Raw genomic sequence first — 21,152 nt, forward strand, 5'->3', positions numbered from 1 at the left:
GGCGATGCGCCCCACACCGGAGCCGCCCCCGAGGTCCTGTGTCATCCATCATAGATGCCCACCCGGACCCTCCCCTACTGAGTCAGGTTTTGTGGTCGGCGTCCTCACCTTTGGGGGGGAGGTACTGTCACGCTCTGACCATAGTAAGCTGTTTATTTTCTGTGTTGGTTGGGGCGTGATAATGACTTGGGTGGGTCATCTAGGTGTTTTTGTATTTCTATGGTGGCCTGATATGGTTCCTAATCAGAGGCAGCTGTTTATCGTTGTCTCTGATTGGGGATCATATTAGGTACCCATTTCCTCATTTGTGTTTGTGGGATCTTGTCTACAGTTAGTTGTCTGTGTGCACACCAGTAGCTTCACGTTTCGTTTGTGCTTTATTTTTTGTTTGTTTGTTTGTTTTGGTTGGTTTCAGTTTATTAAAATATGTGGAACTCTATTCACGCTGCGCCTTGGTCTACTCCTTACGACGAGCGTGACATATTGTGTGTAGATCGATGAGGAAAATGTTTTATTTATTTTATAATAAGGCTGTAATGTAACAAAATGTGGAAAAAGTCAAAGGAGTTTGAATCAATTTCAAATGCAGTGTACAAACATTACATTATGCATCTGTAATAGAGTGTATAATTAGTTACTGCTTTTTATATGGGAACTGCTCTAAATCTCCAGAGGCGCTGTAGCTTCACCTCAGGATTCAAGCCAGGTTAAACCTAATAGCCCCAAGAAATGTTCCAGAGAATGACTGCCATGGCTATCGCTGTTAATCCTGACATTAAAGTCTCCAGCATGTCCTCTGTGAGAACAGACATTTTGACCTGTTATGGTCTGGCCTTAGTGGCCTGTCCTCTCTCCCATTCATACTGAAGCCACCTTCTGACAGGCCTAAGGGGCTGATAAGATGCGTTGGATGTATTCACACATTATCAGATCCGATATTGCCCCCTGCCAGCTTACTTGCAGCGGCTCTACCCCTTAGCCTCACAATGGGTTATTGGAGTTTGGACTTAATGGCACTTTCTTGTCCTAGCTGTCTTACACGTGTCAGTGTTTTCCATCAGGATTTAGCAGTCTATCATCTAGATCTATATGTTTGCGCTAAATCATAATTCTGGATGTGTAATTTCATTATCGTCGACCACAGGGGCTGGGAGAAGTGGGGGAGAGGTTCAAAGTAAGACAACACAGTACAATAGGAACAGCTCTCAATGATACAATTGACCTTAACTAGACGCAATGTGACCATATCCTGCTTCCCTTCAATTAACGTTTACCAGATGTAAGCCTAATGTACCTGTAATGGTATAAATAGAGACTACTTCCTCCATCTTCACTTCCTTCACTTTCAACCATGTAGTGTACTTCAGGACTCCCCTGCAATTACTTTAAATGGGCAAAAGCAAAAGGAAAAATAAAAAAGTCAAAACTATGTCTAAGTAAATTCAGCTTAAATGTTTTACTTGAATTTGAGTCAACACTAAAGAAAGATCGAATGGACATTGTTTAGTGGTCAGTGGCAAAGGACTTGGTGGAATTTGATGAAATGGTCTGAGACCTAACCATCTGCTTTCTTTTCTTTCTTTCGATAAAACTGAAAAGGGGACAGAACTATTATCAGCAATCTTCTATACAAAAAAACATCAAACAAAAAGATCCTAACTTAAGGTAAATTGGAGGGGAAAAAATGTGCGATTTCTTATTAAAGCAGCTCTACCCCTCAGCCTTACAATGGGTTATTGGAGCTTGGACTCAATTGTACTTTCTTGACAAAGCTGTCTTACATGTGTCAGTGATTTCCATCAGGATTTGGCAGTTTATCATCTAGATCTATATGTTTATGCTTTATGAGGTCAACAATAGCATTGGCCCAGCAACAAACTTTGGCCCGTACAAATACTACACATTACTACAAGTGCTGGGACAGTTTGTTTGGAGAGGGAAATTTACATTTACATTTTCACCATTTAGCAGAAGCTCTTACCTAGAGCGACTTACAAATCAGATCACAAAACCAGCAACAAACTGGGTAGATGGATGGTGCCACAAGCTTCAACCAAACCAGTTCCACCTCAGGTGAAGCATTTTATTTTTGCATGTCTTGACAAGACCTTCGATAAATGGTTTTCTGTCCAGCCAAGAAACCCATTACTTTCAGTGAGCACAAGTGTGGTAAAAGCTAAATGGGCTATGTAGGTGTTTGTACATTTTAACTAAATTAATGAAGAAGCATCCCAGTTAGCACATAACGTTTTGGGCATTTGTTTCTTAGAGCTTGGTGAGAGCGTGGTTATCCTATGGTTATTTTGCATACAAACTTCTCACAACTTTCTGGGAATGTTCGGCCTCCTGAGTGGCGCAGAGGTCTAAGGCACTGCAGCGCTTGAGGCGTCACTACAGATCCGGGTTCGATCCCGGGTTGTGTGGCAGGTGGCCACGATTTTATGTGAGCAGAGCTCTCCTCAAGCTCAAGAGAAATACATCATTAGTTAATTTCTCAGCTTTACAATTCAGCCTAAGGAATGAATTCTCACAATACTGCAATGGGTTACCACAGTAATACGATTATAGGAGACTGCATTCTTCCTCAAAGTCTTTCAGACATTTAATGTGTGGTAATTATTGGGTGCCATTTGAACAAAGTTGGCTTTAGTCTTTTGAGCAGACCCCTTTGTATTGAAGCAGCAGAAGTAAGAAAAAAGTACACCTCATATTGTTTCCTTCGGAAAGCATCTGTCAGGTCTTTTTTCTCTTTGAATGTCCTTGATTTTCTTTTTGACAAGTGTCTCTACACTAGAATGAGGATTTTCATTAACAACATCGATTGTGGAAATATTTCCGTGCAGACTCACTCATCAAAAACATATGTTGAAAAACAACCTTTGTGTCAAATGTTTGGTACATCCGTATTTGAAGGGCAGTCTGAACAGAGTCCATATATGATTCAGTCGTTGAGTCTTGAAAGAGCCAGGACAAACTCATCATGTATTACGCTGCAGTATGTCTACCTGATTGATAGGTTCATGTCTTTAAAACTTCTTATGGCTGCAATCCCGTTAACGGGATCGATATGACAACAGCCAGTGAAAGTGCAGGGCGCCAAATTCAAACAACAGAAATCTCATCATTAAAATTCCTCAAACATACATGTATCTTATACCATTTTAAAGTTATTCTTGTTGTTAATCCCACCAAAGTGTCCGATTTCAAATAGGTTTTTCAGCGAAAGCACCACAAATGATTATGTTAGGTCACCACCAACTCACAGAAAAATTCTGCCATTTTTCCAGCAAAAGAGAGGAGTCACAAAAAGCACAAATAGAGATAAAATGAATCACTAACCTTTGATGATCTTCATCAGATGACACTCATAGGACTTCATGTTACACAATACATATATGTCTTGTTCGATTAAGTTCATATTTATATCCAAAAACCTCAGTTTACATTGGAGCCATGTTCAGAAATGCCTCCAAAATATCCGGATAAATTGCAGAGAGCCACGTCAAATAACAGAAATACTCATCATAAACTTTGATGAAAGATACATGTTTTACATAGAATTAAAGATACACTTGTTCTTAACCTCTACAGAGTACCTAACCCGGATCCGGGAGCACCCCCCACACCCCCCACACTGATTAGCATCGCTAGCATAGCGTCACAATTAAATAGTAGCATCTAAATATCATTAAATCACAAGTCCAAGACACCCAATGAAAGACACAGATCTTGTGAATAAAACCACCATTTCAGATTTTTTAAATGTTTTACAGGGAAGACACAATATGTAAATCTATTAGCTAAACACGTTAGCAAAATGACACCATTTTCTTACTCCAACAGTTTCTTACTCCATCAGGTGCTATCACCAATTCGGCTAAACTAAGATATTGATAGCCACTAACCAACAAAAAAATTCTTAAGTCTGATAACATATTTATGGTATAGCATAGTTTTTTTTTTTTAAATGTGCATTTTTCAGGTATAAATCACAGTTCTACATTGCAGCTGCAATCTGATATAGTGCTGATGCAGCTAGAACAATTACAGAGACCAACGTTATATAACTAATTACTTGTCTTAAAACATTTCAGAAAAAATACACAGCGTACAGACATTGAAAGCCCAACATCTGGTGAATCCAAACAATATTTCAGATTTTTTAAATGTTTTATAGCGAAATTAGCATAACTAGCTAATTAGCATAACCAGGCCAGCCAAAACCAGCTGGACGCGCGCGACCAGTTCACATGCACGACAGATATATGAAATAACATCGTAAATTGGGTCTTACTATTGCTGGTCTTTCATCAGAATGTTGATCAAGGTGTCCTTAGTCCTGATGAGTCGTTCAATCCATTCACAATGGCAACTTCCCCTCTTCATTTAGCCTGGGTACTGGTCGACTGGCACGGTACATGTCCAAAGTTAAAAAACTCAAAGAACGGAACACGGCAAAACTCCCGAAAAAATTCTAATAATCTGATTAAACTATATTGAAAAAACATACATTACGGTGATATGGTCACATGTATCAAACAAACTTCGACACGGAGATAGTTTTCATCCGTAACGTCAGCATAACAAAAGACAATGCCACCTCTGAAAACGCGCATCTCAGAAACCGGAAGTTGTCGGTCACGCTAAAGAAATAGATCTTATTTCACGTCAGTACAAGATAAACAAAAAATTTCTCCTCTGACGTCTTCCAGACACCCAGAGGAAGAAGAAGGAAGTGTCATTCGGGTCATAGGTCGCGTGACCATATATAGGCAGAGCTTTGAAGCGAGCATACACATCTTGCAATCTTTTTCTGGCTCAGGGAAAGTGCTGTGAAATGACCTGTGTTTGACTCAGAGACTCAATTGGAACGGTTTTAGAAACCATAGCTTGTTTTCTATCCAATGCTATATGGTTATATGCATATAGTAACAGCAATAATTGAATAAGAGGCAGTTTAGTCTGTAGAGGCAATTATGCTAATGCGAAACAGCACCCCCTGTATTCTCAAGAAGTTAATGCAACCGCTGTGTCAGATTTCAAAAAGCTTTACGGCAAAACACAATATTCAATAATCTGAAAACAGCGTTCAGCCACAAAAGCAAGCCATACAGTTACCCGCCAAATTGTGCAGTCAACAAAAATCATAAAAAGCATTATAAATCTTCACTTACTTTTGCTGATCTTCGTCCGAATGCACTCCCAGGACTCCCACAAGAAATGTTTGTTTGGTTCGATAATGTCCATCATTTCTGTCCAAATAGCTATTTTCATTTGTTTGGTAAACAAATCCAACGTCAGGAAGCGCGTTCACTGAAAGCTGACAAAATGTCCAAAAGTTCCGTAACAGTCCGTAGAAACATGTCAAACGATGTGTTGAATCAATCTTTAGAATGTTTTTAACATAAATCTTGAATGACGTTCCAACTGGAGAATCACATTGACTTCAGATGAGTGATGGAACAGAGCTTCCTCTCATGTGAACGCGCATGGTGAAAGCATGGTCAGGTCATGGCAGACTTGACTAATTCCCCTCTCATTCAGCCCCCCTTTACAGTAGAGGCATCAGACAAGGTTCTACAGACTGTTGACATCTAGTGGAAGCCGTAGGAAGTGCAAACAGATCCATATCCTACAGTGTTTTCAATAGGCGATGAGTTGAAAATCGACCAACCTCAGATTTCTCACTTCCTGTTTAGATTTTTTCTCTGAGTTTTGCCTGCCATATGAGTTCTGTTGTACTCACAGACATAATTCAAACAGTTTTAGAAACGTCAGAGTGTTTTCTATCCAATACTAATAATAATATGCATATATTAGCAACTATGACTGAGGAGCAGGCCGTTTACTCTGGGCACCTCTGTGCACCTTTCATCCAAGCTACTCAACACTGTCCCTGCAGCCATAAGAAGTTCAAAAAACATCCAAAAAACGTTCCATCTATACCGTACAAGATCAAAGCCTTACAGGAGAGTTGAAAGCAATGGATCATTAAGACAACAACGCAATTGTCTTTGAAAAGTAGACTTGATGACAGAATGCCTCAAAGTGTGGATCCCCTTTTTTCATCCCAATCATCAATAATTCCCAACCTTTACCTCTGAAGCTACGGAGATTTAGCTATAGGTGGATCACTGATGGCTGGAGTTCACAAATCAAATCAAAGTTTATGCAGCGAAATGCTTGTGTTACTAGCTCCAGTAGTGCAGTAGAATGTCTCGCAAATACAACACAAATAGACAACAACAAAAACATATTCCAGAGTAGACACTCCAGAGTAGATATATTAGAGTGAGCATGTGTCACAATCCAGAATAGAAATAGGTGGTGTGTATGTAATTTGGAAGGAAAATGGAATGTACAGTAGTAAGTACAGTACCAGTCAAAAATTTGGACACTCCTACTCATTCAAGGGTTTTTCTTTATTTGTATTATTTTCTACATTGTAGAATAATAGTGAAGACATCAGAACTATGAAATAACACATATGAAGTCATATAGTAACCTACATTTGTTTTTTAACAAATCTAAATATATTTGAGATTTGAGATTCTTCAAAGTAGCCACCCTTTGCGTTGATGACGTCTTTGCACACTCTTTGCATTCTCTCAACCAGTTTCATGAGGAATGATTTTCCAACAGTCCTGAAGGAGTTTCCACATATGCTGAGCACTTGTTGGTTGCTTTTCCTTCACTCTGCGGTCCAACTCATCCCAAACCATCTCAATTGGGTAGAGGTCGGGTGATTGTGTAGGCCAGGTCATCTGATGCAGCACTCCATCACTCTCCTTCGTGGTCAAATAGCCCTTACACAGCTTGGAGGTGTGTTTTGAGTCATTGTCCCATTATGATAGTCCCATGAAGCGCAAACCAGATTGGATGGCGTATCGCTGCAGAATGCTGTGGTAGCCATAATGGTTAAGTGTGTCTTGAATTCTAAATAAATCACAGACAGTGTCACTAGCAAAGGACCCCCAAACCATCACACCTCCTGTGTTATTTCATAGTTTTCATGTCTTCACTATTATTCTACAATGTAGAACATTGTAGAAACCCTGTAATGAGTAGGTGTGTCCAAACGTTTGACCGGCACGATATTTGTGACCAACAGATGAATATCTGTATTCCCAGTCATGTGAAACTCATACATTAGGGTCTGATGAATTAATTTAAATTGACTGATTTCCTTATATGAACTATAAGTCAGTAAAAACTTTGACATTTTTGCATGTTGTATTTACATTTTTGTTCAGTATATATGATCTGCATATGATAATAGAAAATACACATTTTGTTAACCCCCTTATAAATTGGGGATCAAATATGCTCTGAAAGCAAACATGTTGACATGAGAACCCTGATATTGGGGAATTTGTGCCATTTTGAATTTTTTTAAAGTCCTTCTTCACTCTATCTCAATACTCTTATCAACTATAGATTTTTGGGCTCATGCATTTTTTTTCTTTCCCTAAGCTGCTGAAATATATATAATTATAAAAATATATATTTTTCATATGTTTTAAAAATAAACTGTTTTATTGTGGGTGAAAACAACCAGGTTCTATTTTGTATTAGTTCTCTTCCTGTATTGAGCTGTTCTCCTCTCTTCTCTTATTGTATTGAGCTGCTCTCCTCTCTTCTCTTCCTGTGTTGAGCTGTTCTCTTCTCTTCCTGTGTTGAATTGTTCTCTTCTCTTCCTGTGTTGAGCTGTTCTCTTCTCTTCCTGTGTTGAGTTGTTCTCTTCTCTTCCTGTGTTGAGCTGCTCTCCTCTCTTCTCTTCCTGTGTTGAGCTGTTCTCTTCTCTTCCTGTGTTGAGCTGCTCTCCTCTCTTCTCTTCTCTTCCTGTGTTGAGCTGCTCTCCTCTCTTCTCTTCCTGTGTTGAGCTGTTCTCCTCTCTCCGACAAAACGACCAAACAGTTCACTGTTGATAGAGTTTACAGTCTCAATATGGGGTAGACACTGGCCTCGATACCCAAACCTCCTGTACACACTATTCGGGTTACAGAAATGCTTTGCAATGACTAGAAATGACAGTGACAACAAATACAACAAATACACCATGACAGCGCAATACACAAGGGGTGGAACAGTGGCAAAGGTACCCACAGGACAAACAGAATAATATTAGTGCTTCTACACCTGCATTCTAGCTGTTTGGGGTTTTAGGCTTGGTCTCTGTACAGCACTTTGAGATATTAGCTGATGTACGAAGGGCTATATAAAATAAACTTGATTGATTGATTAACCTTTCCATTCATTTGAATTCTTAATTTTAACATATTTTTTTCTGAACACATTTACTTAATGAAAATATATAAATGGCAAGGAACATGACTGACGTGGACTTGTGCTTTGTGATAATAATCGCTCATTAAAGAGGGATTCAGCAGTCGACACATGAATAATAAAAATATGCTACATGAACATGAATTCTCATTTAGCATGCATAATCTCCAGTCCAATTCAAATGCCATCCCACGGCTCTCCCTCTCCTTTCATTTGTGGACTCCACGTTTCCAAGCTCCTCATGCTTTTCATGCATTGGTTATTCATTTTCTAGCTGGTTTTCCTTATGGCAGAGTCTACTCTTCATATTATTGTAGGGTAGGCGTACCTATTAAGCCCACGTATCCATGATTAAGCCCATATGCATCTTTGGTTAACTTCTTCGGGATCGCCACAGATTTAGGACCTGAATGTTACCCAGGCTAGTAGAAATCGTGATCTGCTGGCCAGTGCCCAAAATCCTTATGTTCCAACCCTGCATGTCAGTCCCCTTACCACTGTTGGTCCACCTCAGTGACCTCAAGGCTGAGGGTTTTAACTTCTCAAATACATTTAAACTCAGTTTTTCACAATTCCTGACATTTAATCCCAATAAAAATTCCCTGTTTTAGGTCAGTTATGATCACCACTTTATTTTTTAAATGTGAAATCTTAAAATAATAGCAGAGAGACTGATTTATTTCTACTTTTATTTCTTTCAACACATTCCCAGTGGGTCAGAATTTTACATACACTCAATTAGTATTTGGTAGCATTGCCTTTAAATTGTTTAACTTGGGTGAAACGTTTCGGGCAGCCTTCCACAAGCTTCCCACAATAAGTTGGGTGAATTTCGGCCCACTCCTCTTGACAGAGCGGGGGTAACTGAATCAGGTTTGTAGGCCTCCTTGTTTGCACACGCTTTTCAGTTCTGCCAACACATTTTCTATAGGATTGAGGTCAGGGCTTTGTGATGGCCACTCCAATACCTTGACTTTGTTGTCCTTAAGCCATTTTGCCACAACTTTGGAAGTATGCTTGGGGTCATGGTCCATTTGGAAGACCCATTTGCAACCAAGCTTTAAGTTCCTGACTGATGTCTTCAGATATTGCTTCAATATGCCAACATAATTTCTCTACCTCATGATGCCATCTATTTTGTGAAGTGCACCAGTCCCTCCTGCAGCAAAACATCCCCACAACATAATGCTGCCACCCCCATGCTTCACGGTGGGGATGGGGTTCTTCGGCTTGCAAGCCTCCCCCTTTTTCCTCCAAATATAACGATGGTCAGTATGGCCAAACAGTTCAATTTTTGTTTCATCTGACCAGAGGACATTTCTCCAAAATGTACGATCTTTGTCCCCATGTGCAGTTGCAAACCGTAGTCTGGCATTTTTATGGCGGTTTTGGAACAGTGGCTTCTCCCTTCCTGAGTGGCCTTTCAGGTTATGTCGATATAGGACTTGTTTTACTGTTTCCTCCAGCATCTTCACAAGGTCCTTTGCTGTTGTTCTGGGATTGATTTGCACTTTTCGCACCAAAGTATGTTCATCTCTGGGAGACAGAACACGTCTCCTTCCTGAGCGGTATGACGGCTGCGTGGTCCCATGGTGTTTATACTTGCGTACTATTGTTTGTACAGTTGAACGTGGTACCTTCAGGCGTTTGGAAATTGCTCCCAAGGTTGAACCAGACTTGTGGAGGTCTCCAATTTTTTTCTGAGGTGTTGGCTGATTTCTTTTGATTTTCCCATGATGTCAAGCAAGAGGCTTTGAGTTTGAAGGTAGGCCTTGAACTACATCCACAGATACACCTCCAATTGACTCAAATTATGTAAATTAGCCTACCTGACCCACTGGAATAGTGATACAGTGAAATATAGATGAAATAATCTGTAAACAATTGTTGGAAAAATTACTTGTGTCATGCACAACATAGATGTCCTAACCGACTTGCCAAAACTATAGTTTGTTGTTAACAAGAAATTTGTGGAGTGGTTGAAAACAAGTTTTAATGACTCCAACCTAAGTGTATGTAAACTTCTGACTTCAACTGTAGTTGATCATTCCAGATAATTCTTCCATCCCATCAGAAATGTCCCATCCACATAGTAGGATTTTAGATGTGCAGATATACCAAAGCCAAGTCTATTTTACCATTACTACAGTCAAGTCTGTGGGTTATGTTATTTAGATATAGATGTTACCATTTTAGTAATCAACCTATCTAGCTCGTAAAATGTACTTTTTTTTATCTTTCAGACGGGCGGACCGGAAACTCAATGACAACACTCGAGTCTGCAGCTGCCATTTTCCGTTGGGAAATTGAAATGGCCCTATGTTTACCAGAGAAGGTAGCTCATCCACCATGGCAGAAGAGGACGATCCAGACAGATCCAGACTCATCCACCATGGCAGAAGAGAAATATCCAGACAGATCAATCATGGCAGATGAAGTTCCAGGCCCCTTGGCTGCTGAAGAATGTAGGAGGCTGCTGTCTACACATTGCAGAATGTTCTCACTGAGGTGCATCTTCAGGAAACATCAGCACAGTTGAAGGTTCTACAGGACAATCCCGTATACAGAATACAATCATGTATACAATTCTACAGTATACAATCCTGTATACCCGCAACAGGTACTCAGCATCACAGCTGTCTGATAAAGTACTTGTCGGATTTGTGTCGGAAAAAGCCATTATCCAGAACTCGGGGCTTGCTCAGTGTTCCCTCGTCATGGAGCTGCAGCCTTCCTCCATCACGCTGATGTCCGGGAGGGCCCTCACCTGGGCTAGGGCTGTTTGGGAACAACAGTCGGCTGTATGGTTCAGTCAGGGGGGATTCGTGGCGGATGTGAAAAAAGTTTGAGGCTCCGGTGTCCGGTAGAGAAGCTGCCCAGAAGCTACTCCAGCTTCAGCAGAACTCCCTCGGTGTGGCAGACTATGCGGTGGATTTCCGCACGCTAGCAGCAAAGGGTGCCTGGAACCCATAAGCGCTGTTCGACACGTTCCTGCCCGGATTATCTGAGGAAGTAAAGGACGAGCTGGCAGCCCGGGAACTACCAACGGATCTCGACTCACTCATCGTTTTAACCATCCAAATCGATGGTCGGCTACAGGAACGTAGGAGGGAGAAGAGGTCTGATTGCGGTCCCAATTGCTCACTCAAGGATCCCACCTTGCATCTGATGAACTCCGGGAGTCCCCGGAATCTATGTCCTCGAGAGGATCCAAGCTTACCCGCGTTCCTCCAAGAGCCCAGCCGAACGCGTACGCAGACTTGACACCCAGAGTTGTCTGTATTGCGGTACTGCTGGTCATTATGTGTCTACCTGTCCCTTCAAGAGACCTAGCTCCTTCGTTGGAGTGAGTACTCTAGTGGGTCTTAAAGATCATTTTTCTTCTCCCCTTCATCAACCCCCTCTCCATGCCATCCTGCTGTGGGGCGACCAGTCCAAGTCTCTCCAGGTACTCATCGACTCAGGGGCCAATGTGAGTCTTACCGACGTTACCCTGGCGTCCCCACTCAACCCCTCTCCATTCCAATGGATGTTAGAGCGCTGGACGGGCGCTCTATAGGCCTGGTCACCCACCATACCACCCCCATCAACCTACGAGTGTCAGGGAACCACAGCGAGATGATCCAATTCCTGCTAATTGAGTCTCCTCAGGTTGCTGTGGTATTGAGATCCTCTTGGCTCCAGCAACACAATCTCTCTGTTGACTGGGCTACTGGTGCCACCGTGGGCTGGAGCCGGTCCTGCCACACTCATTGCCTGTAGTCAGCTCTGTCTGCAAGGGACATCTTCCTGGGGGCTTGGAAATTGCCCCGGACCTCTCCGCCAGCCCCCGGAGTACCAGGACCTCAGAGGGGTTCAGTAAGGCCTTGGCCACTTCGCTTCCACTGCACCGACCGGTATCCAAGGAAGTCAAGCCAGATGCGCTGGCATGCTGCTGTAGTCCCGCAGCTACACCCTCGGAAGCAGAGACATTTCCCTCCCGCTCAATAACCTCTCTGCTGTTCATCCTCCTCCTAACTTTCCTGTGTTTAGAATTAAAATATTGTCTTACAGCCCTTTGTCTCCTGTCTCCTGTTTCCCGCCTGCAGTCCTGTACCTTTGCCCCTGTTGCAATAAACATTGTTACTTCGACACAGTCTGCATCTGGGTCTTACCTTGAAACTTGATAGATACGGCATTGAAAAATACCCATCACTGACCAAATGTCTCTTTGTTTTCAGGAGTCCATCGCTCAGGCCATCTGGTACATGGACATACTGTGCCAGTGTGAGCCAAGCACAAGTGTGCAGTTGTGGAGACTACCACATCGAGCCTGTGGACAGACAGGTCAGTAACTCATCAAATATGATAACATTGTGTAAAACATTGAAATTCTAGATGCATCAACATTTTGACTTTATGTCCCCTTTTCCCAGTGTTTGGGATATGAGGCGTGACATGCGGAACATCATGCTCATCCCAGGAGAAGCAGTGCATGATCCACACCACCCTCACCAAGGAGATCTGCTGGAATATCTCTTTCTCTCTCCCTCTCTCTCATGATTTTTGTAGGGTGTGTCCTATCAAACTCTACTTCTTATTTGGAGTTCAATGTAAACAGTTATAGACACTTAACTTTTCTGTGCTACGGATCCCTTTAGCGGGATCATTTTCCTAAACAACCGCTGAATTGCAGGGCGCAAAATATTACTAAAAATATTTATAATCATGCAAGCACAAGTGAAATACACCAAAACACAGCGTAGCTTGTTGTTAATCCACCTATCGTGTCAGATTTGGAAAATATGCTTTGCAGCGAAAGCAATCCAAGCTTTTGTGAGTGTATCAATCAATGCTAGAACAGCTAGCCCCAAATTAGCATGGTCACGAAAATCAGAAAAGCAATAAAATGAATCGCTAACCTTTGATAATCTTCGGATGTTTGCACTCACGAGACGCTCAGTTACACAATAAATGTTATTTTTGTTCGATAAATATTACTTTTATAACAAAAAAAACGCCATTTGGGTTGCGCGTTTGTTCAGAAAACTACAGCCTCGTTCCGGTCCTGAAAGGCAGAAGAAAATTCCCAAACGTATCAGATTCAAAAATATTACTAAAAATATTTATAATGATGCAATCACAAGTGAAATATACCAAAACACAGCTTAGCTTGTTGTTAATCCACCTATCGTGTCAGATTTTGAAAATATGCTTTGCAGCGAAAGCAATCAAAGCTTTTGTGAGTGTATCAATGCTAGAACAGCTAGCCCCAAATTAGCATGGTCACGAAAGTCAGAAAAGCAATAAAATGAATCACTTACCTTTGATAATCTTCGGATGTTTGCACTCACGAGACTCCCAGTTACACAATAAATGTTATTTTTGTTCGATAAATATTACTTTTATAACAAAAAAACGCCATTTGGGTTGCGCGTTATGTTCAGAAAACCAAAGCCTCGTTCCGTTCGACAAAAATTCCAAAAAGTATCCGTAATGTTCGTAGAAACATGTCAAATGTTTTTATAATCAATCCTCAGGTTGTTTTTAAAAAACATAATCGATAATATTTCAACCGGACCGTGACCTATTCAATAAAAGAGAGAAAGAAAATAGAGAGCTACCCCTCGCACGCAGGAACTAATCAAAGGACACCTGACTCGTTTTGAAAAATCTCGCACATTTTTTAAAATAAAAGCCTGAAACACTATCTGAAGCCTGGTCACAGCCCGAGGAAGCCATTGGAAAAGGAATCTGGTTGATACCCCTTTAATTGGAAGAAAGACGGGCAAGGAAACACAGATTAAAAAAAATAAAAAATCACTTCTGGGTTAGATTTCCTCAGGTTTTTGCCTGCAGAATCAGTTTTGTTATACTCACAGACAATATTTTGACAGTTTTGGAAACTTTGGAATGTTTTCTATCCTAATCTGTAAATTATTTGCATATTCTACGATCTGGAACTGAGAAATAGTCCGTTTACCTTGGGAACGTTATATTAAAAAATTTAACAAATCTGACCCCTAGCGTCAGGAGGTTAAACTGTCTGGCTAGTTAGCTGACAAACTAACATACTGTGCTGAGATGAACTACATTACTTTAGTTGGCTGCTTTGACCAAAACTTGAATGTAATATAACCTGTTGTTTGTATGATTTTTATTCATTGTTCACTTGTTTTTCAGCAATGTCAGATACAGGCAGGGATGACTGGGGCCTTCAGCAAGTAAGACACAGGTAAGAAATTATTTGAAACATCACAGATATAAATTCACACTGTGCCCATGGTAAAGTTAACTACATTACTTTAGTTCTATCTAATACAACCTATTCTGGGAGCCTTTTGTGTGTATGAACTAAATAGTTTTGGACCATTGGCTTCCCTGAAAACAGGTACTGACAGGAGGAGTGACGAGAACACTGATCCGGTAGGGATGGTCTTCACGGAGGCGGTCCCTCTTCCTGGATGTAGAAATCTTTCAAATTCACTGCCCTTTCAATGGTAAGGTCCCTTGCACCACAGGAACACTTGACCTCCACCACTACTGTGGTGCCCACCAGACCATCCAGTGAGGCACCCAGGATCCCAGACCTCGTTACCCAAAGCCCTGCTCCTGAAACAGCCATCCCTGTAGCCATTTTGACTGCCTTGATGCCCTCCTCTTCGTTATCTCCAGACCACTTTACAGACAACACCCCATCCAGAGACTTTTTAGCAGCTACAGTGGCTTGCGAAAGTATTCACCCCCCTTGGCATTTTTCCTATTCTGTTGCCTTACAACCTGGAATTAAAATAGACTTTTGGGGGGTTTGTAAAATTTGATTTACACAACAAGCCTACCACTTTGATGATGCAAAATATTTTTTATTGTGAAACATACAAGAAATAGCACAAATAAACTGAAAACTTGAGCGTGCATAACTATTCACCCACCTAAAGTCAATACTTTGTTGAGCCACCTTTTTGCATCAATTACAGCTGCAAGTCTCTTGGGGTATGTCTCTACAAGCTTGGCACATCTAGCCACTGGGATTTTTGCCCATTCTTCAAGGCAGAACTGCTCCAGCTCCTTCAAGTTGGATGGGTTCCGCTGGTGTACAGCAATCTTTAAGTCATACCACAGATTTTCAATTGGAATGAGGTCTGGGCTTTAACTAGGTCATTCCAAGACATTTAAATGTTTCCCCTTAAACCACTCAAGTGTTGCTTTAGTAGTTTAATTAGGGTCATTGTCCTGCTGGAAGGTGAACCTCGACCCAGTCTCAAATCTCTGGAAGACTGAAACTGTTTTCCCTCAAGAATTTCCCTTTATTTATCGCCATCCATCATTCCCTCAATTCTGACCAGCTTCCCTGTCCCTGCTGATGAAAAACATGGTGTTCTCAGGGTGATGGTGTTCTCGGGGTGATGAGAGGTGTTGGGTTTGCTCCAGATAGTGTTTTCCTTGGTGGCCAAAAAGCAAAATGTTTGTCTATGACCAGAGTACATTCTTCCAAATGTTTGGAAAGTCCCACAAGCCTTTTAGCGAACACCAAACGTGTTTGCTTATTTTTTTCTTTAAGCAATGGCTTTTTTCTGGACACTCTTCCCTAAAGCCCAGCTCTGTGGAGTGTACGGCTTAAAGTGGTCCTATGGACAGATACTCCAATCTCCGCTGTGGAGCTTTGCAGCTCCTTCAGTGTTATCTTTGGTCTCTTTGTTGCCTCTCTGATTAATGACCTCCTTGCCTGGTCTGTGAGTTTTGGTGGGCGGCCCTCTCTTGGCAGGTTTGTTGTGGTAACATATTCTTTCTATTTTTTAATAATGGATTTAATGGTGCTCCGTGGAATGTTCAAAGTTTCTGATATTTTTCTATAACCCAAACCTGATCTATACTTCACAACTTTGTCTCTGGCCTATTTGAGATGTCCTTGGTCTTCATGGTGCCGCTTGCTTAGTGGTGGCCCTTGCTTAGTGGTGTTGCAGACTCTGGGGCCCTTCGTAACAAATGTATATATACTGAGATCATATGACAGATCATGCGACACAGATTGCACACAGGTAGACTTTAACTAATTATGTTACTTCTGAATGTAATTGGTTGCACCAGATCTCATTTACGGGCTTCATAGCAAAGGGGTGAATACATACACACGCACCACTTTTCCATTAAAATAAAAAGTTTAACGTTATTTTTTTCATTTCACTTCACCAATTTCAACTATTTAGTGTATGTCCATTAAATGAATTCCAAATAAAAATCAATTTAAATTACAGGTTGTAATGCAACAAAATAGGAAAAATGCCAAGGCGAATGAATACTTTTGCAAGGCACTGTACATAGTAAAGCACTTGGCCCTAAAATTGCTAACCGTCAACATCCCTCTCCTCATGGTGTGGCAGTTTGGGTTGGGGCGCTGTCCAACTGTTGCCTGCCGTATAGCCTCCTTCTGCACCACCAACAGCGCCATGCCAGCCAGGATTCAACAGGTGCCACAGACAGGGATGACATGGAGGGTAGCGGTTGTTCTGGCTCAGGTTCAAGGAGACATGCCGTTCCACTGAACCTGCCCCGGAGACGGTTCCTTAGCCACTGAAGAGACTTGTAGTATTCGGCCGGGTACAGGTCCTCCACTGACTGCACCTGGTTTGGCACGGCTGGCTTCCTCCACCCACATTCCACATCCATAAAACCGATATTGGGAACTGCAAAAATAGCCAATGCAGTTGTATAGCTACACTTATGAGCTCCATGGGGGCATTCACATGTAGTAGAGGGAATCCACTGGTCACCTATAGAGACCTGCCAAGAGGAAGGATGTTAAGTGCCACATGCCTTTCAATGCATGACTTTGAACACCTTGAAATGCATTTGTTGTTAGAAATGTGCTATATAAATAAAGTTTGATTTGATTGATGACATTACAGCTGTAGAATATTTAATAAGCTCGATTTTTCACGAGGACAGTTTTTCCATTAACGTTTAGTTGATAACTTTTTTAGCACTTGACATAGCAATCATATAGTGTGAAGGATCCTATACATGAAGACTGTCTGGCTTCATGTACCACTCCAAATAAATAAATACTGTGCAATTGAAGATTTGTCTCTGGCCATGTACCTACAATACAGGCTGGATGTCTAAACAAAGTCAAAAATTCTGAATGTCAATATATTTTTTTATTCATTCTCATCAATGAAAATATTCTAGAACTGAGTTATCACTTATCTCAAGTCTGGTATCCAGGGTAATCTGGTTAATGATTATATAATAGAATTTTAATTGGCAGAATGTTGACAGCTGTATAGAACACATTGTATTTGCTAATATGCTCAAACTTAACTTAATAGCTACACAGGATAAACTTTATCCCTCATGCTGGCCCTAACCAAACTTGCCAAGACACCAAAATCCAACATACTGTACAAACAATTATGTAGGCTAAGTAAAACAAAATATGTTTTGATCTACTGCTCTGCCAGCTAGCCAGCTAAAGTGTAGCCAGAAGCTAACTAAGACAGAGAAAGGGGTTTTAAGAAGTTCAACATTTTATTCAATTAATTTCAATACACCACATGGATTCATCATGGATTGGGCACAGAAGTTCTCGGATTGCTCTGGTGAATGATAGCTAACATTGTTGGTTAGAGATGACATGCAAGAGCTTCCTGCAGGAATCTTTAGTCCTACTGAGGTCTTCTCTGTTGCTAATTAGCATTTCAATTTAGAGTACATTTAGGTAAATATATTGATACAACTCACTTTGTCCGAGAGAGAACTACACGGTTATCAAAAGGTAAGCCTAAACGTAAGCCTACACCACACACATACTTAATTTGAAGTGTTTGTAAATTCACAATGAATGATGGAAAGATGATTGACCGCTAGGTTTAATGGGTATTATGACCGTCCACTATGGAGGACTATAGTGTATATTTACACACCAGACCATTGGTTTCCAAATATTTTATGAGTAAACTTTGATATGCTGTCTTTTTTACCATAAATCATTGTTGTTCCAACTAAGCCCAGTATGCTCCTATTAAGCCCGGTTTGCATTAAAACACATGGGTATTTTGTGTTGATATTCCTAATATTCAATTAATCTGAGCATAAATGTTTTATGCATCTATACATGGTGCCTTTACAAAGATTGAAAAACATTTAAATGCCTCTGTACTCTCTCACGTATACTCCCTCTGGTGCTCTAGGTCACCAGGCTGCTCATTATTAAGCACACCTGTCAGCATCATTTCATCCTTCCCCAGTTGTTATCGTTTCTGTTTCAATTTCATGTCTGTGCGTTGTGGATCTTGGTTAGTATTTTGTTAGTTTATTTATTAAATGATTCACTCCCTGAACTTGCTTCCCAGCGCACAGTGTTACACTCTGATGCAGAGAGAGAAGAATAAGATAAAAAATGTTAACAAATGAGGGACAAGAAGATGACTATTAGATAACTACTCATACAGTTAGGGCTGGGCCATTGTCATTTTGTTGTCCCTCTTTTATCCATGTGTTTACATTTTTGGGTTCACCGCATTCATCTTTGAAATACAACAGAGGGAGATATTAAACTGTCTTCAGACAGGCTTTAGGGAGACAAGTTGAACAAATAAACAAAAATAGTACAGCAAAATTCAAACCAACTTTGCGATAATTCAGTATAAATGGTTTGTGGTATGGTCTATGTGCATGGTGTCTTATTTTTATATTTCACCTTTATTTAACCAGGTAGGCTAGTTGAGAACAAGTTCTCATTTGCAACTGCGACCTGGCCAAGATAAAGCATAGCAATTCGACACATACAACAACACTGAGTTACACGTGGAATAAACAAAACTTGGTCAAAAATACAGTAGAAAAATAAGTCTATATACAATGTGAGTAAATGAGGTGAGATAAGGGAGGTAAATACAATATAGCAAGTTGTAACTGCTGTCTAATGCCTTGTTGGACCAAAATGCAGCGTTGTATGCAGACATAATTGATATTTATTGAAGACAAGACGAACATGAAAAACACTTGGAAAATTACAAAACAACAAAACGACGTAGACAGACCTGAACTTGAGAACTTACCTGTTTGTGCGTTCTTCGTGTTTATGTAAGACTAGCCAAATGAACGAACAAACGAAACAGTCCTGTGTGGTGCAACAGACACAGACACAGGAACAGACTAACCAAACGAACGAACACGAAACAGTCCCGTGTGGTGCGACAGACACGGAAGACAATCACCCACAAACAAACAGTGAGAACAGCCTACCTTAATATGGTTCTCAATCAGAGGAAACGTCAAACACCTGCCTCTAATTGAGAACCATATCAGGCAACACATTCAACCCAACATAGAACACATAACATAGACTACCCACCCAGCTCACGTCCTGACCAACTAAACAAAGTAAAACAAAGGCAAATAAGGTCAGGAACGTGACACAAAAAAACACTGGAATGGTAGATTTGCAGTGGAAGAATGTGCAAAGTAGAAATATAAATAATGGGGTGCAAAGGAGCAAAATAAATAAATAAATACAGTAGGGGAAGAGGTAGTTGTTTGGGCTAAATTATAGATGGGCTATGTAGAGGTGCAGTAATCTGTGAGCTGCTCTGACAGCTGGTGCTTAAAGCTAGTGAGGGAGATAAGTGTTTCCAGCTTCAGAGATTTTTGCAGTTCGTTCCAGTCATTGGCATCAGAAAACTGGAAGGAAAGATGACCAAAGGAGGAATTGGCTTTGGGGGTGACCAGTGAGATATACCTGCTGGAGCGCGTGCTACGAGTGGGTGCTGCTATGGTGGCCAGTGAGCTGAGATAAGGCGAGGCTTTACCTAGCAGAGACTTGTAGATAACTTGTAGCCAGTGGGTTTGGCGACGAGTATCCACAGAGGTGTGGGTGCAGGTTTTGTTCTAATCAAGCAATAGCACACCTGATTCAACTAATCAAGTCTTGATTGAAGTATATGATTAGTCAGTTGAATCAGGGGTGTACTGATTGGCAAGAACAAAAGTCTCGGCATAGATTGATCTCTGCAGATACAATTGGACACCCCCTGTTATGAGTGCTACTTCCATGATTAATAATAATGATAAATAGATTTTAATAACTTTAGGGGAGATTATTATAATTTAAGCATACATAACAAATGTCAGTTTAAGTTTTCAACATCTGGAAATGAATTACAAATTGATCATTTAAGAGGTGGGCTTCTTTGTAACACCTATAGGCTTAAAGGGTACATTCAATACCCATTAAGTCCAATGTGGATTTTCACATATTTTATCAAAGATTTTTCTCTTACATAAAAAATATGGCATAAGTCCAGTCATAAAATTTCACATGAGATTCATCTCTCATTTGATCTCCAAAAAGTAGGGCAGTATATGTTAGAAATGTCTAAAAGTATATTTTGGTGGGCTTAATATGTACACTTACCCTGCACACTACTATATCATTTAAATTCTCCAGTCCTTATATATACAGGTCAATTAACATAGGTAAGTCATGACACTTGTGGTTCAATGAACAGTCCTCATTTAGCATTTTTCATATGGAGTGTTTGCTATGTATGATAATACAATACATTTTGTAAGCTACATATTTACACAACTTTCCTTCATTACCATTGTCCCATTCTGGTCTTAGTCACTGCCCGCTCCCACATTGGGTTGCACTGATACTGACTTGTTATTTCTGGGATAGCTGGTCATATTCTTCTCTCCTCCTGCTCTCTCAGTATAGTCACTCACTATCAGATCTGAAGTATCAACGACGTCAATGTGATACCTTTGTGGTATAATCATGTCACAGAGCATATGTCAGATATGACAGAGGTAAAAATAGAGTCAATTACCCCAAAATACAACTGTACACTTTAATAGACAAACCTTATGTAAGGCCTCAGAGA

Source organism: Salvelinus fontinalis, chromosome 3 (genome assembly GCF_029448725.1).
Source record: "Salvelinus fontinalis isolate EN_2023a chromosome 3, ASM2944872v1, whole genome shotgun sequence".
NCBI classification, from domain to species: Eukaryota; Metazoa; Chordata; class Actinopteri; order Salmoniformes; family Salmonidae; genus Salvelinus; species Salvelinus fontinalis.